Source organism: Artibeus jamaicensis, unplaced genomic scaffold, assembly GCF_021234435.1.
Source record: "Artibeus jamaicensis isolate MK-2021 breed Jamaican fruit bat unplaced genomic scaffold, CSHL_Jam_final scaffold_474, whole genome shotgun sequence".
Lineage (NCBI taxonomy): Eukaryota > Metazoa > Chordata > Mammalia > Chiroptera > Phyllostomidae > Artibeus > Artibeus jamaicensis.
In genome coordinates this window covers 21,726,738-21,743,480 of record NW_026522046.1, presented here as the reverse complement: position 1 = coordinate 21,743,480, position 16,743 = coordinate 21,726,738, and positions in this window count along the sequence as shown.

The following is a 16,743-nucleotide window of genomic DNA, read 5'->3' as shown; positions in this document are numbered from 1 at the left end:
ATGTTTGTGGTTTAGAGGCATAAACATTATCTCCAAAGACTCACACTTGTTTATATTTTATTTCCTATTTTATTTATTTTTATTGTAGTTTTACCATTAGTTCCCCTATAAACACCTGCTTCTACAATCACTATAAAATCTTATTTTACTTAGTGGTACTTTAATTAAAAGTAAAACTGTTTAAAATGACATTTTAAATTTGTTACAGCCGTGACACTAAGTTTAAATGTGGAAGAGTCTTCTCTTTAGGAATTATTTGTTTAGAAAATGACATTTACACAAGCATTGGAGCAAACTGTAGCCCCAGCCACCCTTCAACATTCCTCCTGGAATCCTCAGCTCACTTGACAAGACACAGAAGTAAGTGGATGTTTCACAAAACAGGGTTCAGTTTAGGAAATTAGCAGTAAGACCCATTTCTTATTGTACCCTATGGATGGAAATTCTTGTTAGTTGCCGAATTAAGCTCATATTTTATTTTAATTTTTTTCTGGGCCCAATCAGGACTTTCATTATCTTTGAGAAATAAATATTTATATCCTTTCACTCAAACTGTTATTTTATCAGATTCTTTTTCTCATAATTAATTATAACTTTAAACTATATATATCATATGCATATATATCTAACCTTTCATACTAGATCTTGCAAACTAGCAAACCAACTAGCTAGAGAAGTGCCCTGCACACAACTGGTGCTCAATAAAAATTGCTGGAAAGAATGAAATGAATGTAATACAATGATTCCGGGTTATTGCACTGATGACTATTTAAGCTTAGAGTTTCAGTTTAGATCCACATTATGTTTAATGATCCATGTTTTACTTTCTTTAAACTCAGAAAATGCATTAACCTTTCTTCTTATTCTATAAACCTAGCACTTAATAGCATATTTCTGGCTTTGTAAACAGTAGGATCAGATTGTCATTTGAACAAGATCCAAGATTTTTTGTGCTAAATATGATACCTTTGAATACACTTGTACTTCTCTTATCCCTTACACCACAGCAATGCAATTTGGCCTGTAGTAATTTCCAGAGCAATAAACTAAATGAGAATTCAGAAAATGTCTAAAAGCACACGTCGATAATAGACACTATTTTTTTTATTTATACAAGTTAGTTTTCTCTGTTACAAAGTATGCCCCAGAAATTTGGTTTGACTCTTACAATAAACGTCTTTCTAATATCATTAAAATTCAGAAATATTGTGTGAAGTATTTAACAGGAAAGTGCATGTATGTTTCATTGTGACTAGGGATAAATAATGTTGTTGGCATAGTATCAACATTTCTCTCTTATTCTAATTTTTGACTTATTTAATTAAGGTATAAATTAAATTTTCTATAAGTGATTATTTAATAGTTATTTAAACTCTATGTAAAATACAGTTACATGATGAAATGAACATCTTAGAAATATAGCAGTGTCAAAATAATGAAAATGTCTATTTATGAACAAAGACTCTTGTGCTTGCACTTAAACAACATTAAAATTCAGCGACAGAAAAGGGTTGTAGACAATTATAACTGTGAATTTTCATCAAATTAAATAGGTCTTTTCTGTCTACTATTTCCAAGGACTCTGTACAGGTATATACCAAACTTGTGATGATACTGCATGTTTAAACATTTGAAGAGAAAAAAGCTTGTCAGAAGCATTTGGAACTATTTATCAGTAGGTTGTGAATCTCTGAGTGAACATCTTAGGAAGCCAAACTGCCCGTTAGCTGCATGTTGATTCATCAATTAATGCATACTTATTGAACGCTTATTTAACTCTTGCCATGTATGGAGTATGTGGCAATGTTGTCAAGACCTCAGAAATAATAGTAACAGGGCTTGGGGGGGCAGAGCATAGGCTGAAAATTAACTGTAAGTTGAATTATGTAACACAAGTGGCAGTGACATCTGGGAGGCAGCATCTCATGGCTCTTGAAAGCTCGTTTTTGGATCAGGGTTAAGTAAATCCCTGATTTCCCATCTATAACCAGTGTGGTATATGACTATTTACTTAATATTTCTGAGCTCTTTTTATGGAAAATGGTAAGAATTGTATTAAATTTTATACTTCTAAAGTGTAAACATTGTGTATGTGTGAGTTTATTAGGCATCGGGGATAATGTTGCATTATTTATTATTAATGAGAAGGAGAGCTATGATTTTGCTGCTGCCTCTGATTTTTTCCATAAGAAGTAACCAAGTCAGTTTTTGTGGGGTGTTCCACATACTGGGATAAGGGTAAATGTGTAAGTATTTTATTAATGACAGTGTGTAGGAGAAGAAAATGATAAGACTACCTGGGAGAGGTTCGGAGAATTCTCAGATAGCATTCTCAAATCTGATCTACAGAGACAGAGAGAAGTGACTGTCTTAATGTCTAAGAAATGTTCATCTAGGTCCTACCTCAGGCTGAAAGTCAGAGCAGTTCTATGTTTTTCAGGGGCAGGACTGTCTTAAGTATCCCTGGCATTTCCAGTCATTGAGGCTGTGATAAATTTTAGAGTGCAGCTTCTGCAGCCCTCTGTAGCTAAAGGTTTGCAAGGCTCATGCCCTAACATGGCCCCACATTTACAAGATGTGTATTGGATGGATTCAAGCAAGGACAGAGGGGTTATTTAGGAGTAGAAAGAAAAGGTGAAGACCAATGGCTTCCATTTTACAGAGATCCCAGAAAGGTATCCTACTCATTAATTATAGGTTCAATATTCAACCCTTTTCTGTCTAAGACAAAACCAGTCCTATAGCATACATCATTTCAAAGACTCACTTATACTCTTATAATAAATATGGTACCATTTAGAAAGATGATTTATGTTTTTGTTTGTATTCCATAAAACCTACGGCATTAGTAGTGTACACTGTACAGTATATCATTTGAAGAAGCCAAGCATCTTGGAGGAAAGGGAGTGGAAGTCTTGGGACACCAGAGATTTGCTTTAACTCCAAGCAAACATCTGGGGATGTTTCAAATGGCTCGCTCTTATCTAGTGGCTGCGGGAACCGAGACAGGCGCATGTAAAACGAAGATCAGATTTTAAAGGAACCCTCAGAGTAAAGATTACATTCAGTTGAACTGGTGACTGAGCAAATAGATCATGGAGTAGATACTTCCTCCTGACTGCTATAAACCTGACAAGCAAATACAAGTTTTGTGAGTAAATGTCATTTTGGTTTCACTTTTTCCATTATAGAAATGACAGTAGAAAGCTAATTTGAGAAAATTTAAACTTACTTTTGAGCTTCATGAATATGTGTCCTCCCTCATTCTGAACTGAGTAAATTAAATAATAAAACACATAAATGCACACCCTTCCTGATTCTGTGGATGGATGTTCTTGCCAGCTGTGGTGACTTTATTGAGTAATACATTATCAACATGACAATATTATTTGTGATGATGAATCACACTGTTACATTAATTAGAGCAATTTTGTCCTGATGATATATTATCTCAATAACCCTATAACAGCAGAAGAAATTATTTTAGAAATTCTGATTTTACATGATTATTTTTTAGTGCATCGCATATGCCATTTAAGTAGGCTGTACTGTAACAGCCTGACAAAAACCATTTTCATCTTCCATTTCAGCACTTCCATTTTACAATTGAGAATAATTCAAGGGTGGGGAAAAAAGTAGAATTTGGTACTTGCTTAACTACACAAATAATTATTCCGAAAGACAGTTTTCCCACCTGTAAGAGAGGCAATAAAGCTGTCTCAGGGTGTTATTGTAATGATTGAGCGAGTTTAGGTGTTTGGGAGGCTTTGTACAAAAATATAAAATAAAACATAACTTTGTGCTTTGGGGTTAAACATGGGCTTACAGTGGGCTGTGGTACTCAGCTGTGCTACGCTAGGCAAGCTAAGTAATTTCACTGTACTTCAGCTTTCTCATCTGTGCCACGGACTACTTGGGATGTTTACGTGATTTAATTGAGAAAATACTTGTAAATGTTTTACAATAATGCTCGTTATAATGTAAATGTTTGTTACATAAATAGTGTATTTTACACTTGTTCCTGAATGTCTCGGTCTTTGTGATGGTTAATTTGTGATGTGTCAGCTCCATGGAGTGACCAGGTATCTGTTCAAACGTCATGCCCGGAGTGTCTGTGCAGGTGTTTTTGGATGACTTTAACATTTAAATCACTAGAATAACTAAAGCAGATTACTCTTCCAACTGTGAGCAGGCCTGGTTCAATTCGTTGTAAGGCTGAGAAGAACAAAATGCTAATGATCATCCAAGTAAGAAGGAACACTTCCCGCCTGCCTACCTGCCTGCCGGAGCTTGCTTTTATCCTGCCTTCGGGTTCAAACTGAAACACCGGCTTTCCTGATTTGGAGTCTGCCCACCTCTTCAGAACTACACGGTCAGCTCTCCTGAGTCTTCACCTTGACAACTGCGGATCTGGGGAATGTTCAGCCTTCATAATTATATATATATATATATATATATATATATATATATATATATATATATATATATATATATTCATATATAGATAAATATAACCTATGTATAAATTACAGAAATTATTACAGATTACAGTAATCTATCTGTAGGTTACTACTAATGTCATAGGCTTTATATAGTACAAATAAAAAAATAATCTTTCTAAACTGTAATATATAAAAGTATAAGGGATTCTTTGAAATTATATAAGATATAGGGTTGGTTTTGTCTTGGACGAAATCAATTCAAACCCTTAGAAAAGGGTTGAATATCGAAACAAAATTTAACAAGTACAATACCTTTCTGAGATCTCTGTAAATCTATAGATTATTTATATATATATATAGATAATCATAATCTCATATATATATATATAAATATAAAATTGGTTGTTTCTCTGGAGAATCCTAGTATAGTCACATATTTGTCTCCAACAACTACAATTATAAACAAAAATTTTACTTCATATGAAATATTTATATGTATGTAAAGGTGAAAAGTGAACACAAATTAAGCTAAATACGTATAATAACAAGGTGCATGCTAAAATTACATATGTATATCTTACAGAGGTTTTAGAATTTAAATAACTCTAAAATAAACTATATATCTTTTATAGGACCAAGTCATTTACTGTTTGTCCCGGAATGTCAGAAAAGATTTAAATTCACATAATCTTTCTAAAGTGTCTGTTTGAATTTTTAAATCGTATCTTGAGGAGGCCAACAACATACAATTAATTACAAGGTAAATGTTTCATTTCAGTCATCTTCAGTCCATAAATATTAAGTGAAAAATTCCAGAAGTAAGCAATTGATAAATTTAAATTATGAGCTGCTGGCATTTCAGATATGCCAAAGGAATCCATTAAGTGTTCCTTTAAGAGATGAGTAGAATATAGTAAGATATTTTATTAACTATTGTTGCTAATATACTGCTGTGCCTAATTTACAAACTTATCATAGGTATGTATATATGATAAACATATATATGTACACAGACATATGCACATACATACACACACAATTTCAGGACTCTTCTGGAATCTGAGAATGTATGTCCTGTGGGTAAGGGGACTAGTGTACAGAGCCATTGCTCCTTAAGGAAATGGAGATACATACACCTGTGAGTTTCTGGTCACAACATCTTTGTCAATCAATCAATGCATAACCTTGTTTACTGCATGTCAATGCTTAAAGTTATCCACCTTATAAGATAGATATTGTTGATTCATTAACAGTGAATTTAATACCGACAACCCTATATCTCTTGCCTGAACTAATCTGCTCTGTACAAATTTATCAGAGCCTTCTGGCTGCTTGGACACTGGCAGCACTTCAGCACTGTGCTTGAAGGCCGTTTGAAACAGCAAAGTCAGTAACAGGAAGCAGGACGAGGTGGAAAATATGGCACTAAGTAGATCACACATAGAAGACTTATTTAAGTGTGCAAGTTGAAGCCAGAAAGCAGAGCGTTGGCTTGTTTGACCTCAGCTTGTAAGGTGTACTCAGAGACTCACATTTTCCATCTGTGCACGTCTGTGAAAGTGATGAAAGTATTGATTTGGGGGTTAAAGATAAATTTTAGCAAATGTGCAAATTTACAAATGCAGAATTCACACATGAAAAGGTATAATGCTACTTCTACATTTGAAGTATATTTAATGTTTCATTATTAATCAGTAATTAGTGTATTTAACTAGAATTAAGTTAATAAAAGGTGAGTTTTATAAAAGACACTAGAATCATAGTGTACTGTTAACTAAGAAAACTTGAAACCTATAAGAGTTTTTTAGTGGCCCAGATACAGTTGAATTCATTAAAAATAACACTGCAAGAAGTTGTTTGAAAAGTAATTTTGAACATGCAAAATGTAAATTAGATTTAAGATTTCGAAGAACTGTGATTCTAGAAATACAATTTTTAGAATCCTAACATATGGACAAATTTTCATGACTTAGATTTACTTATCATTATGGGTTCAAAACAGTTTTATGTTCAAGCACATTTCTAGCAGAAACCTGAACTGTAGTCATTCTAGTTCACTGCATTAAACATGTAAGGTATATGCAGAAATCTACAAGTCTCTTTCACATGCAACTAAACTGGTCACTTTGATGTCAGTTTTGAAAAACCCAACAGCACCCCCTTTCCTCAGGATCGGGTGGAAAGAAGTCCATTGCTAACACATGTAGTTGAAGAACAATAACCTTGAAGCTGTAGGCAGAGGAGGATGTTCACATATTAGTGTTGACTGAATTTTTAAAAACTTACCCCATTGGTACCAAATAATTAATAGTAAAGGTAGAATATTATAAAGATAATAATTTCATAATTAGACACACCTGGCTTCAAAGCCCATTGCCAGTACTGTGAAGGTGAATGAATTCAATTCTGTTAATGAACTTCACTGAGCCTCATTTTCCTCCCAGTACTTGGATATAGAATAGAATCCTGATTACTGCTATTAGTTCTGGAGGAACATTACCTGCCTTAGAATCCCAGTTCTGCCACCTAGGAGCTGTTTCGGACAATTATTGTCTTCTTAAACTGCACCTTTCTTGTCTGCTTAAAGGATGTGATGGTAGGATTTCTCCGTGTCAGTCTGGATTCAGTTGGAAATACAGAATCTGTTCTAACTAGGTTGAACAGAAATAATGTATGCTAAAGAGCTTTCAGAAACATTTAAAAAGCTCAATAGATTCTATGCCTGTCTGCACAGAGTGTAATTTACTGTTGGCCAGAGTTCTCAAACTAGCTAAAGCACCCCGTGGGGCTACTGTGCAAGTAACCAACCGATTCACAGGGATAACAAGAGATAGTTTAAATTCTTGAGCCAAACACAGTGACACACTTGATACTGTGAAAATTACTACCGTTTAGTTGTTTTGATCCATTTAATAAATGGAACATAATATATGTGTGGAAGATTACACTATGAACATTACCTGAATTGTAGAGTTTAAATTCCTATGGGTACTGTAAAAATTTTCACTAAGACACTAAGAGCCTTTTGAACCAAGACATTTTAGAAACTTTTGTCATGGGGTATTGCCTAAGCTCGTGGAATCATCAGGAATGACGAATAAATGGGCTCCACTCCGAGCTTCCCACACATGTTTTACAAAGCCTCGTTGCATAAGTGATCCAAGCCACCCTTGGAACTGCTGTTCCTCCCAATTTGGTAAACTGTCAGTACAGCTGTAAGCCCCAGAACCTATTCACTTTGGCTAAAATCCACCTGTTTTGACTTTTCCCATTTAGTTCTAAATTTATGTTGCACATAAAACACATGAATGATGGACCTTAAATCTCATCAAATGCATGCTATTAAATCTTAATTAATTGAAATCATATAAAATTAAAAATTCAATTCTTCATTCACACTAGCTCAAAAGGCCTACTTCAAGTATTCAATAGCCATAGGTGACTAGTGGCTACTGCATTGGACACTACAGAAATAAGACATTTCCATTATCACAGACCATGCATTAACTATATCTGTTTTATTGGATTCTTTTTTTCTACTTACATTATATTTGTTCTGTTTTCTTCCTTTGTTCCTTATTTTGAGTTAGTATATACTGGAATGTTAACTTCCTTGTAGCAAAGCTTTTATCTAAACTCCGATGACTGTTTTTTAAATTCCAATAGTTCAAAATCTTGTTTTTTCAGCTTCGTTTGTGACTCTTCGTGATTTACTGTTATTGATCAAGTTTCCTTAACCTCCTCACTATTGGTGTTCTTGGCTGGATACTTTTTGTTGTAGAGGTTAGATTTTTGCATTGGAGGATGTTTAGCAGCACCAGTGAGTTCTGCCCCACAAGAGCCTACCTAGCAAAACCCTATCCTAAGTTATGATAACCCGAAATGCTTACAGAAACTGCTAATGCCCCCGGGGGAAAAGAAAATCACTGGCTCAAGCATATTGAACATAAAATGAGATTACTGGGATTACTCATACACTAAAAATGCATATTCCGGTTATCAAGCAATAGCTTCTCATTTCTTTTTGACAAATTAATGTATTTCTCCCTCTCCTTTCTTCTCCTCTCCTGCCCAACCCTCTTGTTGCCTCCCTTCTTCTTCCTCCCTCCTATATACTGTGGCCTTTACTTATTTTTTAAATAAAGCATATACTTTTATGCTTAATATAAATTGGCAAAAATTTTGTTTTGCTCAAATTATTGGAACTGTGATGTTCATGTCATGTACAGAAAGCTACCCCTTGGCTGTAGAATTTCAATTTACTATTTTATATAGGCACCTCTCCATAAGTGTTACTGTTACATTTTTTCCTCTTCACAGAGAAATCACAGCCCAGAGTCTATAGCAACTGATCAAAACTGGTCAGGAGTGGAGCCTAACATCATGCCACCTTTTGGTGCTTGCACACAGACACATACAGTAAGGTAATGAATAAAGTTAACAAATACAAAAACTGCAGATAATATGAGTATGTCTAAAGAATGTAGTCAGCATCTGTGGGCTTGGCTAAAAAAATTCATATAGTTTTTTTCCATATAATAAAAAACACATTTTTTCATTTTCACCAATAACTTTATTGATTGGATAATTTAAGTATGCCAGCTATCTCACACATTTTAACAATGATTGCTCTCTATTAATATTTCAATTTGTTTGTTATCAACTTCAACTGGTCTACCCAACCATGGAGCATCACTCAGAGAGAAATAGCCAGCAGGAAACTGCAAACCACTTTTGACAAGTTCAGTCCATCACAGCACCTTCCCCATACACTGCACAAAACTTTTGTGTGTGTGTGTGTTTCAGTTGTTTTTACTTTGCTTGAAATTAAAAAAAATACTATGCCAAAAATGTTGCATATGTTCTTCCACCTTCAATATTAAAATGGCTGCAAAAAAATCAGGTTTGTTAAGTTTTTTTTTTAATTCACATTGATAGGACACCTGTCAAAATACAATCTAACAAAATTGTTTCAAATGAAGTTAAGGACAACTAAGGGCACCTAGAGCTATCTTACCAAAAAAAACCCCACTTTTTGGCCAACCCAATAGAAGAATCCACAACAGATGACTGAAGTCATCTTGGAACAATTTCAAACAGATTGATTATAATACAATGTTTTTTTATGTTTGATTAAATATTAAAATCACTTGGCGAAGTAAAAAATGCTACCTAAACCTGGATCCACTCCCAATATTCTAATTAAATACATCTGAGTGAGTTCCAGAAATAGATTTATTTAAGCTTCTAAGTAATTCTAAAATATGTCAAGATTTGCTAATCTTTGATATATTAAAGTCACAGGGAGAGCATATGTGTGTGGATGGTCTCCAAAATATTGATTTGTGTGATGTAGATGTTTCTAATTCAACAGGCTCAAAATAGCTGCTTTAGAAATTTGGGTTTCTTCAATCCCTGCTATGATAAAATTTGTAGTCAAATTATTATATAGAGTTTGTTAGCAGATAAAAGTCATCTAGAAGTGAAACCTTAACCCTGTTTGAGGTCTTTTGAAAGTGGGTGGGGCCCTGGTGTATTGGCAGATGGATGTGAAAGTTGGTTGATAGCAGAAGGTGATACGCAAATATGTAAAAAGTATGGGAAGCTGCTTTGGAGACCAGGTTCTAAGGGCACAATTCTATATCAAAACAACAAGAGCAAATTCACGACACTGGCCATTGTAGAGCAAAGTTTTTTATTTTATTTTATTTTATTTTATTTTATTTTATTTTATTTTATTTTATTTTATTTTATTTTATTTTATTTTATTTTATTTTATTTTATTTTATTTTATTTTATTTTATTTTATTTTATTTTATTTTATTTTATTTTATTTTATTTTATTTTATTTTATTTTATTTTATTTTATTTTATTTTATTTTGAGAGAAAGAAGCTTCAATGTGTGGTTGCCTCTCTTGCAGCCCCTACTGGGAACTTGGCTTGCAACTCGGTCTGCAACTCAGGCACATGCCCTGACTGGGAATTGAACCAGTGAGCCTTTGGTTAGCAGGTCAGCACTCAACCCACTGAGTCATACCAGTCAGGGCACAAAAGTTTTTGATGATTATAATAATTAAAAATAGAAGCCATAAAAATTAAAAAATGAAAAGAGGTATAAATCCTCCAAGGGTAGACATGTGGCATCCCTTGCTAGTGATCAGGTTAGGTTCTGATTCTATATGTGGAAGCTAAATGACAGCACTTTAGGGTAATGGGATTCTTGGAGTTAAAGTAGGTGGAGCAAGAACCCTGGATGAATTTGCAGCTTTTGACTCTAATGCCTCTTCTATTTTTCTATTTCTAAACAGGATAGAGCATGAGATGGTCCCAGGACCAAGACCCCATTTCGTTTAAAAAATATGATGCTTGTAATATTTTCATTTTAATGAGAAAATTGTTATTATTACTTGTAGTAAAATTCTTAGATTAATTAAAATTATTTCACTTGTAATAATATCATCAGTTATTACCATCTGGAGCATTTTTTATCTTCTTAAGTCTTCAAGTAGAAGCATTAAGAATCTACAATTCTCCCAAGTTAATTTCGTGCTGTTTTTAATTTTCCAAACTAAAAATAGATATTTCCTCCTTTGAAATTGGCTTTAGTTTTATGCATTAAGCAGTACATGAAAGAGAGGACCAAAAAAAAGTTAAAGAGAAGCGCTTAATTAGTAGCTAGTATTTAACATTTGAAAAGACTCTTCAACAAATCACTTTTGTTCACATAATAAAGCAACTGACATCTTTATTTTTAACTCAAGTTTATAACATGATATTCGACTCTTTTAGTTTAAAGAGATGGCTTTGTACATCAACACTTCCATTGATTCCAGAAGCAATGTAAATTTAAATAAAGGTTCTCTTTGACTATGGTTGCCTTAGATAATCACTTTGTCAGAGGCCTGAAATGCAAAACTCTAGTTAGTACCTTTTGTCCCCTTATTTTTTTTAGCCAAATGTGTTTACTCATATCTTCCTAGCTGTTGAATCTACTCTGTTTCTACATGTTCACAGCATTCACTTGTCTTCCTTTTTGTACATAGTCCCTTCACTTTCAGTATTGTACAAACAAATGAGTAACTGCTTAAGCCGTATACACCTGTGACTTACACAGCTTCTCTGTCATCCGACTAATATACACTCTGCCAAGAGAAAACATTTTTGCATTACTTGACAATCAGCTTAAGAGTCTTGTTCTAGTATAACCTCGAGACTTATCTCTCAGGGTGTAACTGTGTGTTTGAGGAAAGATCACAAATAAAATAGACAGCCATTAAAAAAAAGAACTCAGAGAGTTGCAACTGTAGCATTTAATGTAAATGTCTTGAGCCTCTATTCACTCTTTCCTCAGTCTGGAATTGTCCATGAGCCTCTTTTCATGGCTTGGATCCTTATTACTCAGATATCACTCAAAAAGTCCTTCTCGACTAGACCTGTCTGAACATCTAATTTATATTACATTGTTTTATAGTATTTTCTGCAAACCATTGAAATTATATCATTCTTTCATTTATTTCTTCATAATTTATTTTCTCTCAGTACAACTTGGCTCTACCATAAGAACAAGGACTTGATTTGATTTGTTCACCACAGTTTACTATCAAGAAAAATGCCTGACACATAAAAGACAGCTAATTATTACTTATTGAATAAACGTGAATTAGAGCACTAGTTTAAATCTGTGAGTTTCAGTTACCTTAACTTGAAAATGATGATGAGTTCTCTAGAAGACAATAGTGGTGAAGCTTCAACAAAATATTACATCCATAAAAAAATATTAGCTATTAGTAATGAGGCTTGGGACAGAAAACCCGCTGGCTGCCTGTTCTCGGTGCCCCTGCTGATGCAGAGGGTTTTTCTGTTTGTCATTACACAGTGTTTGCCTCCTGTTTTCCAACATGCAGCTGTCAATGAACTACTTATACCCCATCACCTGAACTACATTTCTCTACCTCGGACTTACCAAATCTCTGAGAATAGGACAAGAGGCTTAGCATTTTTAAATAAGACTTATGACCTATTTTTATGTACAGTAGAGTTTTTGACTCCTGTTTCATATAACTTGTTACCTGGACTGGGAATCTTTTAGAATAAAAAATCATAAAGAATTCAACTCTGTTACATGGAGGAAATAAGCTCATAAATCATAGGCTTTAAGGTTTGTACATATTCATGTGACTCTTCTTTGTTAACAGTCAGGTGAAAGTAAGTATAACTCTTAAGATATATTGAAATCTGCTAAAATCACTCATTTTGAAACTCCTTTTTTTCTGAAACCTTTTAATTGCTTGTTTTTCCTTAAGCAGTAAGGTTTTTTCTGTTCAGACCCATAATGATATTTGCTGTTTTAAGAATTCTTCCTAATAAAGTGGAAATAAAACAAAATAAAAATCCTCTTGTCGGTCTTTTACACTTGCCATTTTTTATTCTTCTTTAAAAAAAAATGGGCATCAGCTAACTAACATAAATTTGTATCTTTCATCTGTAGAAGTAAAATAAATAGAAAGTATTGTCTCAAAGAAAATGACCGACAATTTTAACGGGGACATCCAAAAGACCGCTGGGCAGAGGTGAGTGCGGATCCCTGAGAATGCTCAAGGGTCTGCCTTTCCTGGAGAAGGGAAGGGCCTTGGGAGGAGGCTGCCCAAGGCAACAGGAAACAAGCTATCACAGCATGTGAACCAGCTCAGGGAGTCAGCGTGTGTTATCCCAATGACTGAGCAGAAGGACCGCACTCCCCAAAGTGAGGAAAGGGTGGCAGGAAACCTTAAGGTGGCAGACTGAAGCCACAGCTGGTGTGTGACTCCATACCCCCAGGTGAGGGTAAACAAGGCCAGTGCATGGTACCCTGAACATGGTGGGTGTCTAGAAAGCCCTCCCCCATCATGGCCGCATGAAGAGGGGCAGAATTGCTGTGCAGGTTGGCGTGTGTGATGGATGTTAGCTTAGATTTGCTGGCAAGCTGGATGCTCCCACAGTGCACAGGATTATGGGGCTGAAGATTTAAATGGAGTCTTGGCCCTTTTTGACTTCTCCTCACTGCCCCATGCTTGGGGGGACACAGTGTTTATGGGACTGGCAGATGCCGGACCTCATTCGTGACTCTTGCCTTGCCCTTGCTCACCCAGTCATGAGCAGGCTCACACAGGACGTGGGCCATGCCAGTTGTAGGCCCAGGGTTCCCCGCTGCTTCACACCACACAGCACAGGTCCTGGATTGCTCCCATTCTCTTGCTCTGAGAACAGTGCACACATGCAGGAGACAGGAATGTTCACTGGCCCCAGGGGTGCCGGCAGCCTTGGGCAATGGGTCCCTGCAGACGGTGCCCCCTGCATGGCCAGCTGCAGCAATCTGGCAGTGCACCCTGGTCCTAGAAGAGGGATGGAGCTGTAGCAAGGCAATGGTGATTCCTGTCCCACAAGTGCACACTCCAGGAAGAGAGAGCCTAAAGAGCAAGACCCCCATTTGTGTAACGGCCTTGAGCCCCAGGGGGATGGATAAGAATGGAGCAGGTTGTCTGGAGAATGGTTCTGGTCCTTTGTGTAGCTGGCTTCTCTCTGTGTCTCGCAGATGAGATTGGATTGGAACCAGAGAGTGGCTAGCTCCTCCAAACTGAGCAGCCTTTTAACAAAACCCTTTTCCTCCCCCACCAGTTATTGTGTTATGCATGTGTATGGTGGCAGGTAGCTGAATCCTACTTTCTTTGGTAACACAGTCACCAACACACTGATAGACAAATGATTGCTATGTGTGTGGGCAGGTTGGGGAATTCTCATAAAATCAAATCAAGACTAATTTTCAGGCACATGAACATTAACTGTTTTTGAGAGAAACTGGAGGAGATTTGATTTTGTCACTGGAAGGGAAGTGTAACTAAGTATTAGAGGGTATATAACATAAATGGTGATGTGCAAACCAGAACTAACTACAGATGTTAAAGCATCTGCTTCTTTTTCACATTAATGTTATTCCACAGTTAAATTTTGTGCCACCCTACCCCGCCCAAAGCAGTAAGGTGGGGCAGTTTGGGGAGTACATTCACCTCCTTCCCTGATTTTAACGGTACTGCAGTCCTCTCACTCACAACCTACCTACATTTCACCGTTAGAACATATCTTAAAACCATTCCTAGGGTAGAAATATCATTGACGTATTAAATATACAGACTTTACTAATGAAACTAATTTGAGATGAAGTCACCACAAGCGTTGTTTCTTTGCAACCCAGTGGTCAGCTGCCTCTGGCCAAGGTCTGCTTGTGATTTATATAAGCTTAGTGCTAATTCTATCTTTGAGAAAAAAGGCTATATGTTGTTAATTCCATTAATAGCAATGCATAAATAATAATGATAAATATATGTACCATTATATTTGATGTTTTATTTAGTAAGAGCTGAGTATGCCAGTGCTCCTCTTTGCATCATTGTGGCATGTGTATCTCCGTGTTGATCTTGGCTGTGATGTATTCGATACATGAAAGTTATGTATATTTGTATGTAAAAGTTACTTGTATCTGATACAACTATTTGGCATTTTATACTTTCTAAGGCAACCTGTCGCATAGTCTCTTGCCTAATTATTAAAACACTTATGTGACTTCAGTAAAGAGATGAAATAATTTTCTATCAAGAGAGTAGAGACATATAATTCCAAATTCTAGGTATTTCACCCACCCTCCCCTTTAGTCCTTAGGTGTTAATTTTAACATTTTACTTTTTTTGACAATATGAAGACTTTTTTTTGCCAATGTTTATATACACAGAGAACATTTTATTTTACTGTATGATTCTAATTAGGTAGGTTAAATGAGAGATATAAAACATTTCCTTTTCTATATGTTGAAGAAACTATTTTAATATTTTGCCTACACTGTGTGTATACATATTTAAGTTTTTTTAAATATCATTAATCTTTCTCATTCTCTAAATTGAATATCATCATGGATGAATGCATGTAAGCTATGTGTTAATAAAATCTCTGTATCTAAGCAAGCTAATGAGACGATAGCTAATCTCCTCTGGAACAATTGTCCCACTATTTATATGTTATTTAGAAACAAATTCTAAAATTACATATATACTTATGCAAAGTACTTTTTAATATTTCAGGTTAATGTAATTGTCAGACTATGTCAGGTTTTCGTTATAAATTGCATAATTTTAAATTACAGTTTTTACATAGAAATGTGAGACTAACACAGCTGATGTTTCAGTTAAAGCTAAAGCATCCAGTTTCCCATAAGATAGATTTGATACATGCATTAAAATTTTATTTGTAAAAAATCAACCATTAATTTTGGTAAATATCAACAAAAATGAGTTTTCAAAGGTTAATGTTCCAATATCATTTATATGACCTGACTTATATTCTACCAGCAAGTCTCAGCTTGCTGATATACATATACCAGGTCATTTATGTAATAGTTTTGGCTAGGTGGTACAAATCCAGGAATCATCAAGTAAAAAGGTATTTCTAAGTAGCCACAGAAAATAACAGAATCTCAAAGCACAGGTACTCTATTTCACTAAGGTCTCTTTTCTTTCCTGTCTGCTTTTCCCCCCAATTTTATGCTCTGATATTTTAGCTTGATCTCCTGGTGGCAGAAGTTAACTTTCCTGTTTTTCAAATTAATTATCTTTTGCATTCTCTGTCTTATGTTGTATGATACTATTATTTGTAGATCACAGATTGTATAGTTAGTTTTCCTTGTTGATATGTATGCATTTGGAGAATATATTGTAAAAACTGATTCAGCGAGTTTGTCCTAGAGAAACCAAAAGCCTTTCTCTTATTCTTCCTTGAACCTAAAACAGATAGACTTTCATTTGACTACTTGAAAAAATCCTTTCTAAATGATACCCATGACTTTCAAATAACCAAATTTAATGATCAGTTGTTATGCCAATTTTAGTTTTCCTCTTTCCTCACTGGAAGCTTTTTTCAATCTCCGTTTGGTGGTTTCTCTTCACTTTCCTGACTTTGAAGAACTGGAGTTACTATTTTCACTCAAACTTAAGTAATCACATCTCCATAAATATAAGAACAATCAATATGCTTACATTTTAAACAATTTTATTTTCAGCCTAGATCTCAGTCCTGAACTTTTGAATTATACTTCTAAGTACCTATTTCATGTTTTCACTGTAAATGCAATGGGCACATCATAGTTGGCTCATCCAAAATTAGACTCATGACCTAGTAGCAAACATTTTCTCCTGGTCTCTCCATCTTCATAAATAGCAAATCCAATCTTCTAATTGTTTCAGATAAATGCTAACCTTCTTTTTATTATTTCTAAGT